Source organism: Mesocricetus auratus, unplaced genomic scaffold (genome assembly GCF_017639785.1).
Source record: "Mesocricetus auratus isolate SY011 unplaced genomic scaffold, BCM_Maur_2.0 Super-Scaffold_100026, whole genome shotgun sequence".
Classification (NCBI taxonomy): Eukaryota; Metazoa; Chordata; class Mammalia; order Rodentia; family Cricetidae; genus Mesocricetus; species Mesocricetus auratus.
The window spans coordinates 12,334,870-12,347,379 of record NW_024429207.1 but is presented as its reverse complement, the minus strand read 5'-3'; positions in this window follow the sequence as shown (position 1 = coordinate 12,347,379).

The following is a 12,510-nucleotide window of genomic DNA, read 5'->3' as shown; positions in this document are numbered from 1 at the left end:
TCTAAGAAACTCACTATGTAAAACACAAATTGTAATTTCTGCCCTAAAAGTGCTAAGAGATAATAATTGTTCAAATTTTGCATGATGCACATTCTTCCTGTGTATAATGTCACACAAACTTCAATCCCAGCATCCAGGAGGCTGAGGCAGGAGGATTGTGAACTGGAGGCCAGCCTAGGCTATATAACAAAACCTTGTGGACACACTCACACACAGTTCTACTTTATTGTTAGTTTGCTATGCTATTTAGACACCATACACATGTTCTTACTGGGATTGTAATCCAAAATAGCATTTAACTTTAAAACAGCCTTCGTTTTCCTTGGTTGCTACATTTCCTTTAAGAGCTTCAACAAATTATTTGACTCAAGAACATTGTCCTTGATGAGCGTTCTCCTGGTTAATCACTCAAGAATGTCACAGTCAAACCACGTGTGGTGGCCCTTGCCTTGAGTCCCAGCACTCAGGAGGCAGAGGATCTCTGTGAGTTTGAGGTCAGCCTGGTCTACATAGCAAACTCTAGGGCAGCCAGGGCCCCATAAAGAAACCCTGTCTCAAAAACAAACAAGCAAAAAGAATGTCACAGTACTTCAAATTACTTCTGTGTAGTTACCCAAGGTTGTAGACAAGCCCCCTCTCTGCTCAAATAAAAGCCACTGATTAGAAAACTAGATTGTCATTCACCAATGAAACAAATCATATTTTTGGCACTTTGTCAATTGCATTCAATACAACAGAGAACTTCAGACTGTGGTCACCTGAAGTTTCACTTTTGACAGTGCAAAGTAGTGAAAATTAAACTAAAGCCCCTGCAGAAAACAACTGTTCGCTCTGAGAAGAAAACAAACAATGTCTATTTGAGGGCACTGGAGAGTGACCAAAAGCAGGCAGGAACTTGAAGGGAATCAACACTTGAAAGAAGAACCTATGCATGGTTTCTCAACTGAGTAGATTGCCCAGCCCTGGAGGATAAGGAGCTCCAATTCTGGTAGGAAAACACAATCCTAATTGGAGTTGAAAATGCAGCTTTAGATTGCTAAAATGGCTGGATTTAGGGGGGAGAAATTCCAGGAAAAAGATAGCCATAGGATAGGAGCCTTGAGACCTCTGTGTGTGCAAATGCTACTCATTTCCACAGAGCTCTGTCCCCGCTCCCCCGTGAAGGGGTGTGGGTGGGTCACCAAGGAGTCCAACTAAAAGACTGGAAAAAAAATGCTGAATAGAAATTTCAGACAATGGCTAGACAGTTTATAGTTTGAATGAAGCCAGGCTGTCTAGTAGGACAAAAACTAGACAGAGAAGTATGGAGTAGTCAGAAATCTTTCCTGCATAACATCACATGTGAGGTATGCGATCTGGAATTCCAATGTATTCAGACGAAGAGACTGCACATCTCTGGATCCAGAGCCTTGCAAGGCAATTCCCTTATTGGAAACTAGCCTAAATAAGTGCCAGATGTTGGGACTAAAAGAAACATATCTGAAAGCAGATGTCCTATAAACATATTTAAGAATTGAAATGATATTATGAATACAGAAAGAAAAAAAGAACCAAATGCAAACATGGATTGCAAAATTATAAGAAATGAAAGTTTTTAAGAGGGTTTACTAGGAAAGTAGGAACAGTTTGAGAAAGTGGATTTGAGGAAAGGTAAACAGAAACCCAATCTGAAGAGCATAGAAGACAGTAAAATGGAAAGAGTCAAGCTTCAAGAACCTTTGGAACAGAGTCAGATAGATCAAAACAGGTATTCTTAGGGTCTACGAAGGATAGAAATAGAAACTTTTTTGGAAAAACAATCGCCAAAATTTCCGCAAAATATGAATATCTGTGTGTAAGAAACCCAGCCAACCTAAATAAGAAATAAACATAAAGAGGAAAAAAGCTGTTACACTTTGGGACATTTTAAGTATTGTTTTCTGAGCACCAATATTCATCAATGGACTTAGAAACACATTAAAGTTCATCTTGGTAAATAGGATTTCCTCTAAGAATGCAAATGTGCTAGACTGAAAATCAGCTCGAATGGAGAGAACAAAGAAAAAAATCCATATGATAATTTCAGTAGATGGACTTAGAATAAAAGCCCAGCTACTGAGGAATAAAATGGAGCCAGCCTAGTCAAGAGACCCGCAGAGTTATGCCGAGAAAGGACTGACACCAAGACATACAGATTCAGTTGCCTACAGCTTCTATTCTGCTGGAAGTCTGAAGTTGATTATAAAGACAAGAAACGGGACTAAGGAATGTACTCAGAAGAAAGAAGCATTGAGTCCTATTTGTCAATGTTGAGGTTTGATTATGGAGTATTCTCTAAAAGACTCGTGTGCTAAAGGCTTGGTCTTGATGTGAGGAGCAATTGAGAACTGGATGCTTGTGAGAACTAAGGTTTCACCTATGAGGTAACCCATCACCAATTCCCAACGTGGTGGGTTTAGTAAAAGGTGGTAGAAACTTTCAGAGGTAGGCACAGTTGGAGGAGGTATGTCCCTGGTGGATCATCCTTCATGCCTGTGATTTGCTCTGGGACCCTTCCTCGACACCTTGCTCCCTGCCTCATTTGCCATGAGGTGGGCAGCTTTGCTGGACACAGTCCTCACCATGACGCCTTGCCACACAGGCTCAGAACAAGATATGTGAGATCATGGATTGGGGCCTCCAAACCTGTGAGTTAAAACAAATTTTCCTCTTTGTAAATTGTTCCCTTGGCTAGTTATTTACTACAGGGTACAAAAGTCTGAGCCAGTGTGGTGAGAAGTGAAAATTAGTTGGGAAGGTGGTGTGTGACTTTAATTCCCACACTCAGGAGGCAGAGAGAGATAGGAGAATCTCAGTTGAGTTTCAGCCCAGCCAGGGCTACATAGTGAGACCCTGTCTCAAAAACAAACAAAAAACAGGAGAAAAACAAGCAAACCAAAACAGAAATGGAAATGAGTGAGTAATCTTATCAGCTTGTCAGGACCTTGAACCAACTAAGACAACTGTTCTCAACCTGTAAGTCTCAACCCCCTGGACAGTCCAAAAACCCTTTCACAGAGGACCTTCACAAAACACAGATATTTACACTATGATTCATCACAGTAGCAAAATTACATTTACAAAGTAACAACAAAAATAATTTTATGGTCGGGGGTCACCACAACATGAAGACCTGTATTAAAGGGTCACAATTCAGAGTCCCTGAGGACATCCCACTCCAATGATTTCAGTGGAGATAGGGAACAACCACAGCAAGGCCCTAGAGAGAGGGGGTCTATCACAAACTCACTGAGCAATTAAACAAGGAGGAGCATAAGCAAGAAAGGCACAGTGGTAGTGGCCCTGTCATCGTCTCTGGTGAAAAGGGAGACCGATTGTAAGTGGGTTAGGGCAAGGGTGGTGTCTGAGAGCGGTGGACTAAGGCCTGTGAATTGCTCATTTACCATGACTCCTCTCCTAAAAATACAGGACCTAGTGATCTGTTTGCTTCCCTCCTTTCTCTGAGTCACTCTCTGGTGAGGCCATTTGTCACACCATGGATTCTGATTACCAGGGCCCCTGAAGTCTTTTTTGCCCAGTATGCTTACAGTCAAAACTGGACCTCATGGTGGCTGCAAATTTCACCAAATCCTCCAGGCACAAAGAAAGAGGACTTCTGGAGCTGCTGAGTAGCCATCTGGCCCATGTATCACCCAAACCATTCTGGAGTGAGTGCAAGAAGTTTCTGTCGTCAATGAAGCAATATACCCTTAACCCACCTGGCAGGACACAGGCAAGACTCAGCCAACATACAGCACCAACCTGTTTGCTGGCAGGTGAGAGAGAAATTGCAGCAGGTTTCAGCTTTGACCCACTTCCTCCCCAGCATACCTGGAAAAATCTAGTCCCATATGACAGGGTAGGAAGCTTTTTCAGTTCAATAGTGCTGATAGGAGGATTTCTTTACTCGCATTTGTCTTATATACTTTTACATAATTACTTTTATTCTTTAATGAAAATGTTTCCTCTTCTCCTCCTTTCCCATTCTCAATTACTTCATTTCTCATTTCTCTCTTTTTGTTCTTTTCTTTCATTTTAAACATTTGCTTTTTCCCTTCTTATGCCTCCTTTTTATTATCTTATGTTTATTAAGCATATCGTTAATGATATTCATAATTTTAGTTAGCCTCCATTATTTTTGCCTTTCTTTTTCTATTGTCATTGGTGGTTTAGTTGTTGTTTCTGATTCATCATTGTTACTTCATTTGGTTTCCCCTCTCTGAGCAGGACGAAGGACAGACATCACAGTAATTCATTGTTGTCACTTCATTTGTTTTCCTCTCTCTGAGCAGGACTATAGATCACGCTGTCAGTACATTGTTTCTTAAGAAGACCTTCATGTAAGAGTGGAAGAGAGAGCCAGCTCACAGATGTGCAAATCTTAACCCATAAATATAAGAAATATGGAAAAATGAGGTGACTAGTAAAATAACACAAAGACATTACAATAGACGAAGTGGCAAAGAAACCCAAGAATTAATATTTTAAAGTGACCAGGGAGGAAGCCGAGAGATGGCTCAGTGGTTAAGAGCACTTGCTGCTCTTCTGGAGGACCCAGGTTTGATTCCCAGCACCCTCATGGCTGCTTACAAACCTCTGTAACTCCAGCTCCAGGAGCCCTCTTCTGGTCTCTGTAGGCACCAGCATGTCTATGGTGCACAGACATACATAGGCAAGACACCTGTACACATAAGATAAAACAGTTAAAAATGATTAATGAATTTGAAGAGGATACAAGTAAATATCTAAATGAATAAGGACACTAATACAGTGTAGGATATGAAACAATAAACAAATAGAGTCTGAAATGCTACCAAATAGGAGCCTTGGAAATGAAAACATATGTGAGTCAAATAAAGAACTCAATTAGAAGTCACAATAATAGATTAGATTAAGCAAAACAAAATAATAGCAGGCTTGGAGACAAGGTTGATGAATAACCATATTTAGATAGTTGATAAGAAAAAAATGTTGTAAATAGAACATCCAAGATCTATGGAACACCATTAAAATAGCAAAATTATAAGTAACTGTAGGAGCAAAAGTACAGCCTAATGGCAGAGAAAACCTCATCAGTGAGATTATAGCAGAAAATCTCAGAAAGCATGGAAATCTACGCACTTAGTACAGCAAACATACCTGACCAGAAAAGAACATCCCCACAACTATTAGGGTTAAACTTCAGAAAGTACAGAACTAGAAAGGAACACTGACAGTTGTAAGAGAGAGGTGTCAGGAAGCTGGGCAATGGTGGCGCACGCCTTTAATCCAGCACTTGGGAGGCAGAGACAGGCTGATCTCTGTGAGTTCCAGGCCAACCTGGTCTACAAGAGCTAGTTCCAGGACCGGCTCCAAAGCCACAGAGAAACTCTGTCTTGAACATCCCCCCCAAAAGAGACAGAGAGAGAGAGAGAGAGAGAGAGAGAGAGAGAGAGAGAGAGAGAGAGAGAGAGAGGAAAACCATTAGAAGAGCAGCAGATCTCTTGGGAGAAACTCTAAAGGCCACTCATGTCCCCAGCATCCAGTAACTGTCTACATACAAGCGTCTTATCATCTTCGTTAATGGTCACCTCTCAGTATGTAGTGACTTTCTTTGACTGTCCTAACTGGTTTGGACTTGAAGTCTGCTGCTATATGTGAGTGGCGTAAGTGAGCATAGGGTTTAGTAACTGGGACTCTACTAGGTTTGGGTTATGCACACACACCTCTTCTACTTGACAAAGTAATCCCTTTCTCTCTGTCTCTCTCTGTGTATTTCTGTCTGTCTGTCACACAGTTCTAGAATCAAATAAAATGGGATTCCTAGACTCCTCTATTCCCACAGAGTATATAATAAAAGCAGGTCTAAGAGTGAAGTTTATAGCTGTGAGTGGGGTGGAGGTGGAGGGAGTTTGTTACAAAAACAACACAAAGCCAGATAGAAGAATCCAACTGAAGAATTTAAAGGCAAATGAAATTATATAAAAGCAAGAGAAAGGAGTAAGAGGTAAAAGAGCTAAGAGTTCTGAGACCTGGAGTCAGTCAGAACATTGAGAAAAGCAATTAACAATAAGTAGCTGCTAAGGGAAATCCTGAAATGTAAAATGCAGGAGAAACATGTCAAAGATCTTCTGTGGCATAAGCAGGACAGATTCTCTGGGGATATTTTCTAGAAGACTGCAATAACAATTTGCATGTCTGTTATTTAGATTGTTCTACTGGACTAACCAAGAGAGTAGGTGGTTTATAGAATGTCTGCATACTTCCTGTTAATTTCATGACTCTGCTCTCTGTTACTTACAGACAGAGCTCTGAGGGCAATACCTTTCTCTGTTTTGCTGTCGGCCCTAATGTTTGCACAGTTAGTATCAGGCTCTGTGTCACAGCAGATTGAGTTAACATGGGATGTGGGCCAGTCCACTCAAGCTTTTCAGCTCCTCCAATAGAAGTAGCATCAACTTGAGGGGGCGAAATCCATTCATTTGTGCAGTTCCCCAACACCTGAAATCTAGATAGCCTGAAACAGTTCCTACCAGTCTGATTCTTCCATGCCGTTTCTTTCAAGATTCATGCTCCATTTTTTTATAATTGTAATGTGGCTCATCTTTAAAGTTTAAATACTGCATTCCAGGCTGTTGTGCTTATTTATTTAATATTGCATACTTAGTATTTACTTAATACTAGAGTGATTGTAGGCTGGGCGTTGGTGGCGCACGCCTTTAATCCCAGCACTCGGGAGGCAGAGGCAGGCGGATCTCTGTGAGTTCGAGACCAGCCTGGACTACCAAGTGAGTTCCAGGACAGCCTCCAAAGCCACAGAGAAACCCTGTCTCGAAAAAAGAAAAAAAAGTTATAGAGTGATTGTATCTCATGTTAATAAGATATTAATAGGATTGTACCTATGATACCTAGACTACCGAAACAAGTATCCATTGAATGATCTAGTCTCCCTTTTAGGTCAATGTAGTATAATTCTTTCATTTAACAAGTCAGACAGTTGACATTTAAGCCATGCTTAAGACACAACAACAGCCGGACGTTGGTGGTGCACACTTTAATCCCAGCACTTGGGAGGCAGAGGCAGGAGGATTTCTGTGAGTTCGAGGCCAGCCTGGTCTACAGAGTGAGTCCAAAGCAATACAGAGAAACCCTGTCTCAGAAACAAAACAAAACAAAACAAAAAAAGCCACAGCAACATTGAGATAAACTGTCTGCCTTTAAAGAAACTGGGTTGTGGGTGGAGGTATATAGATCTGTGGTAGAATCCTTGCATAGCATGTAAAAAGCCCAGGTTGTGATCCCCAGCACCGGAATGAAAGAAGGAAGGAAGAAAGCTGGAAGGAAGGAAGGAAATGTTTAATCATCATTATTGATTGACAGAATTTGAAATCACCTAGGAGACACACTCCTCTGTAGGTATTTCCAGAGAAGCTAGAGGGAGGAAGAGCCATATTGAGAGCAAGTGATGCCCATCCCATGGGCTAGAGACTGAATGATGAAGGAAACAGAAAAAGATGACTGATCACCAACATTCATCTCTGTCTGCTCCCTGCTCCACCTAGAGGAAACAGGAGTGTTCCTACCACTATGCCTCCCCTACCCTCCCCCATCCCACCCCTGCCATGGATAGTACCCAACTGGAACTGTAAGCCAGTTGCTTCAAGTCAGATATTTGTCCATAGCAACAAGAAAACCAACTAAAAGAGAAAATTGTCACAAATTATATACATATGAAGACAGACTAGAGCACAGGCTATGCATATCAGCTTGTAGGAATTTGGAAGGATGGACTGAGTGGTGGCGGCGCTCGCCTTTGATCCCTGCACTCTCGTGGCAGAGTTAGTTGGATCTCTGTGAGTTTGAGGCCAGCCTGGTCTACAGAGCAGTTCTGGGACAGCCAGGGCTGTTACACAGAGAAACCCTGTCTTGAAAAACAAAAAACCAAACTAACTAAAAAAGAATTCAGACAGTGCTGAAATAGCTTAGTTGGGAGAGTATTAGACTGAAGAATTCAGAATGATGGGGCTCCCTAGCCCCAGAAATAACAATAGCCATATTTTCTTCACAGAGGGATTATGACACCCTAAAGTAAAATACATATAAACGGGAGTTAGCTTTCATTAGTGGTAAGAGGAATTTTAAACACATTGGGGAACATTAAGATACAGGTAGGAAATTATCTGACAGATGAGCATTAGGATTAGTTAATTTGAAGTCTAAAAGAAAATATATATATACCACAAAGATACAGGAAACTAAAACTCACCATCTTCTGAAGCAGAAAGTCTAACTAAAAGAGGTTTTTTGTTCCCACCCCCAAAGACCAGAATACTATGGTACTTTGAGCTCTTTCTAAGTTAGGGGAACTAGGATCACTTCTGTGGGTTTACTTTTAAAGGATAAGTCCCTTGGAATAACTTGGTTTATATTTTGAGATAGCTGGGAACATTTTGCTAAAGGGGCATTTAAAACGATTTAGCTCCTTTAAAGGATGTTAAAGGGAGACTTGGAGAAACAAGATAATTGCTTGCAGAGACCGAGTGTCAGAATGGTAAAGTTGCAAACACGGGAAAGAAGGAAACCATGATGGCATGTTTTTAGTGAAAACTGAGTTGGCACTTTGCCAGATTCAGGGAAGACCAAGCAAACTCCAAAAGGAGTTTCAATGTAACTCTTTGTGGAAGGCTGGAAGCAAGTGGTTAAAGCACAATTTAGGGTAAATCTCACCACTATTGAATTACTACCACATGGTTCAAATCTTAGCTTGAAAACTAACCCAGTCCTATATTAAAGAAGTGTGCTATCTCTGGAAGTCTGAGCTTGCTAATGCAGGGCCTGTAATGCCTGGTGATGACAGTTCTATATATTTGATTATTCAATAAAATTTGAAGCTCAACTAAAATACACAATACAGAGTATTAATATTTGTTTAGTCAAAGAGCTTAAATGTTAAAACAGATCTCGAAGAAGTTTCTAGAAAGCATACTCCTTTACAAAACACAGAAAAGACCACAAAACTAAATATGGCAGCCATATGTATTTCAATCTAATTAAGGGTGGCTACATTTGAAAAGGGCATAGCCTATACTGTAACACATTAGTTAATTAATAAACAAATAACTTACAAAATAACCCTGGAAGGAAGAATGAGAAACTGCTTGTCTTTGAGATGTAAGACAAAGGAGGGAGAGTTTTTTTTTTAAGCATCCATTTGCATTCTTTTAATTTAAATTGTAGAAGTGGATTGCCACACTACAGAAAACAGACAAATAAATCAATCCCTCTCAAATATAATGGTTATCTTCAGTATACTTTCTGAGTTTTAAAGTTTACATCACTGATAACTAAGTCAACATACTTCCAGTGCCAAGCAATAACCCTTCCCTGGGATAATCTTTCCAATCTTGAGCATGCATCACAATTACATGGAGATGCATGTAAAATGATTGGCTGGCTTTGCTGACCAGGCTTTCTGACCCAAAAAGTCTGGGGGCAGAGGCTAAGAATGATATCAAATAGGTTCTAATGTGCTGCTGCTGGTGGTGGTTTGGAGACCAAAAATTAAAAACTATGTCATAATAGTTACAGCAACAAACAACCACAGGTCTGTTGTGAAATAATCTTTTCTACACTACGAAGGTTGGTTTAGTAGAAAGCTGAATGACCAATAGCTAAGCAGGAATTTCCAAGGCAGAGAGGATGCTGGGGGACAAAAAGGGTGGAGTCTTGAGGAGTCACCAGCCAGACACAGGGGAAGCAGGAAAGCAGCCTGGGCAGAGCAAAGGTCCTAAAGCCATGAGCTAGGAAGTAAATTAATAGGATGGGTTAATTTAAGTTATAAGAGTTAGTTAGAAACAAGCCTAAGCTATAGGCTGGGCTTTTATAATTAATAATAAGTCTCCATGTCATGATTAGGGAGCTGGCAGGAGGGACAGAAAAATCCATCTACACAGCTGCATCAAGACTTCTGTTCAGTCAATATCCCTGGGAGGCCTGCTCTGTTTTTTTGAAAGGAAATAGAAGAGGAATGAATCTGGGAGAGAGGGACTGGGCAGAGTGGAGAGAGGGGAAATTTCAGTTGGGATGTGATGCATGAGAGAAGGATAGATAGATAGATAGATAGATAGATAGATAGATAGATAGATAGATAGATAGATAGATAGATTCCAACTCCTGCCCAGTGGTGGTGGTGGTGGTGGTGGCAGCCCATGCCTTTAATCCTAGAACTTGGTAGGCAGAGGCAGGTGGATCTCTGTGATTTCAAGGCCAGCCTAGAACTACAGAGCTAGTTCCAGGACCACCAAGACTACACAGAGAAAGAATTCCAGATCCCAGAGGGGAAAAAATACGTGATAAACTAGGAACCACCATGATGTAAGCCAAATTTGACCTCTGAAATGTAATGTGATCTGAAGATAGCATCTCAATGATCATTTCATACTGCATTCCAGGAGGTCAGTAAGCTGACACCATGCCTGCTCCACAGTTTATTATGAATAATACTCCCTCCCGAGTATAATATGCTGCTCTGCCACCTGCAAGCTTTGGCTCTAGATCTGAAAAATAAAATTCTCTTCTTGATGGGTGATCCATTGAAATGTCTGTCCCGGTGCTGAATTGTGTAGGAATTTTTGAACAAATTTGATATTCCTTGTGTTTATTTCTCACTGGCTTTTACCCAAATTTAGACCCATCAGTTTAAGTAAATAGGAAACAATTTACAATTTCCAGATGGTAAATTAAAAGCTTAAGAATACTGGTATATATTTAAGGAGGGGCCTTGCCTAGTTATGAAGGCGTGTGTCTGATATCCTTACACTTGGGAAGTGGAGGCAGGAGGGCCAGGAGTTCAAGGACAGCCTACACGACAAAGTGATTTCAAACAACAGAAGACATCATGAGACCTTTGACCTCAGCACTTGGAGGCAGAGACTGGCAGAGCTCTATGAGTTTGAAGTCAGCCTGGCCTATATAGTGAGTTTCACAACAGCTAGGACTACATACCTTGTTTCAAAAGCAAGCAAAGGAAGAATCCAAATGAAAGAAACTTGATAGTGATATACAGTAACTAGTACTCTCATATATTGACAATGGGGGTACAAATTATCTTCAACACACTGAAAGCCTGTTTGACAGGGTTTACCAAAGCCACATATATATTTATTCTGGCACCCAGGTTCATATGCGAATATGATGCTTTTATCCATCAAAAAGCATACAGAAGAATGTTCCCAAAATATTCAAAGTGGTCATATTCATGATAAAACAAAACTGGAAACAACCCAAATGGATATCAAAAGTAGTCAATTAGTTGAAGATGTACCTCAGTAGTATGGCACTTATGTAGCAGGTGGTGAGACCTTGAGTTTAATCCTTAGGAGTACAAAGAAAAAAGAAAAAAAAGACAAAAGAGTTAAATACGTTAAAGTATATTCATGCAATGAAATATGCTGTGAACAAATGACGAGGAATGAACACGTGCAGGGCTACGTGCAACAGAGTGTATGGATATTACAGAGAAAAGGGTTAGCAGTAGAATTCAAGCAGACCCTCATTTCTACCCTATGTCCTGTGTACTTCTGCCATCTCTAAATTACTTACTATATGTAATGGAACTGCCATGTAAATGCTAGTTAACTCCATATTGTCTGGGGACAATAACAAAGTAGTCTGTATATTTTTAGTGCTACACAATGTTTTAAAATAATTTCAATACTTTGTTGAATTTTTAGATCTGTATATAGTTACATCAAGAGCTAAATAGCTGATTCGATCTATCTATCTATCTATCTATCTATCTACCTATCTACCTACCTACATATCCCTTCATCCTTTATTTTGCCATTTATAGAAACAGACATAACCTTGATGAATGGAAGGATAGAAATCCCTCCAAAGTTAGCCAGAGCAATAGCACCCTGGGAAACAATGTGACAGAACCTTCAAGGTGCTGGAATATTCTGTATTTTGTTTTAGGTAGTTAGACAGGTGGGTACAAATAAAAACATATTCAGGTATACAGATGCAATTCATGCATTTTATTTGTGTGTGTGTTATACCTCAATAAAAACAAGGATCAAAGCCAATCTGTTAATACTGTGAAATACATATTACTATGGTAAGTGATTGCAAGTTTTGTTTGGTTAGAAAAAGATAGAGAGAGAAGTATTGAGCATTAGTCCAGGCAGAGGGGGCCCCTGACTTTGCTACATGAGGAGATGACAAGGCAAAACTATACTTTTTTCAAGGCTCCTGTGCCACAGATACTCAGTGGAACATTTGGGAGCATAATTAATAACTTTTTATCCACTGAATATCCTGTCTCTTAAGAAATACTTGCCTCTGGTGGCTTTAAATTTGTGAGTCAGACCCTGGAGGAAATGGGCATGAAACCATCCCTCCCCCACCCACCCCAACGCCACTCCTACTGACCACAAACCCTTTGATTCTTATTTAGGGTTTCTGTCAGAGTTCACGTTTTTTCCACATTCTAAAATACAAGTTGTGTCAATA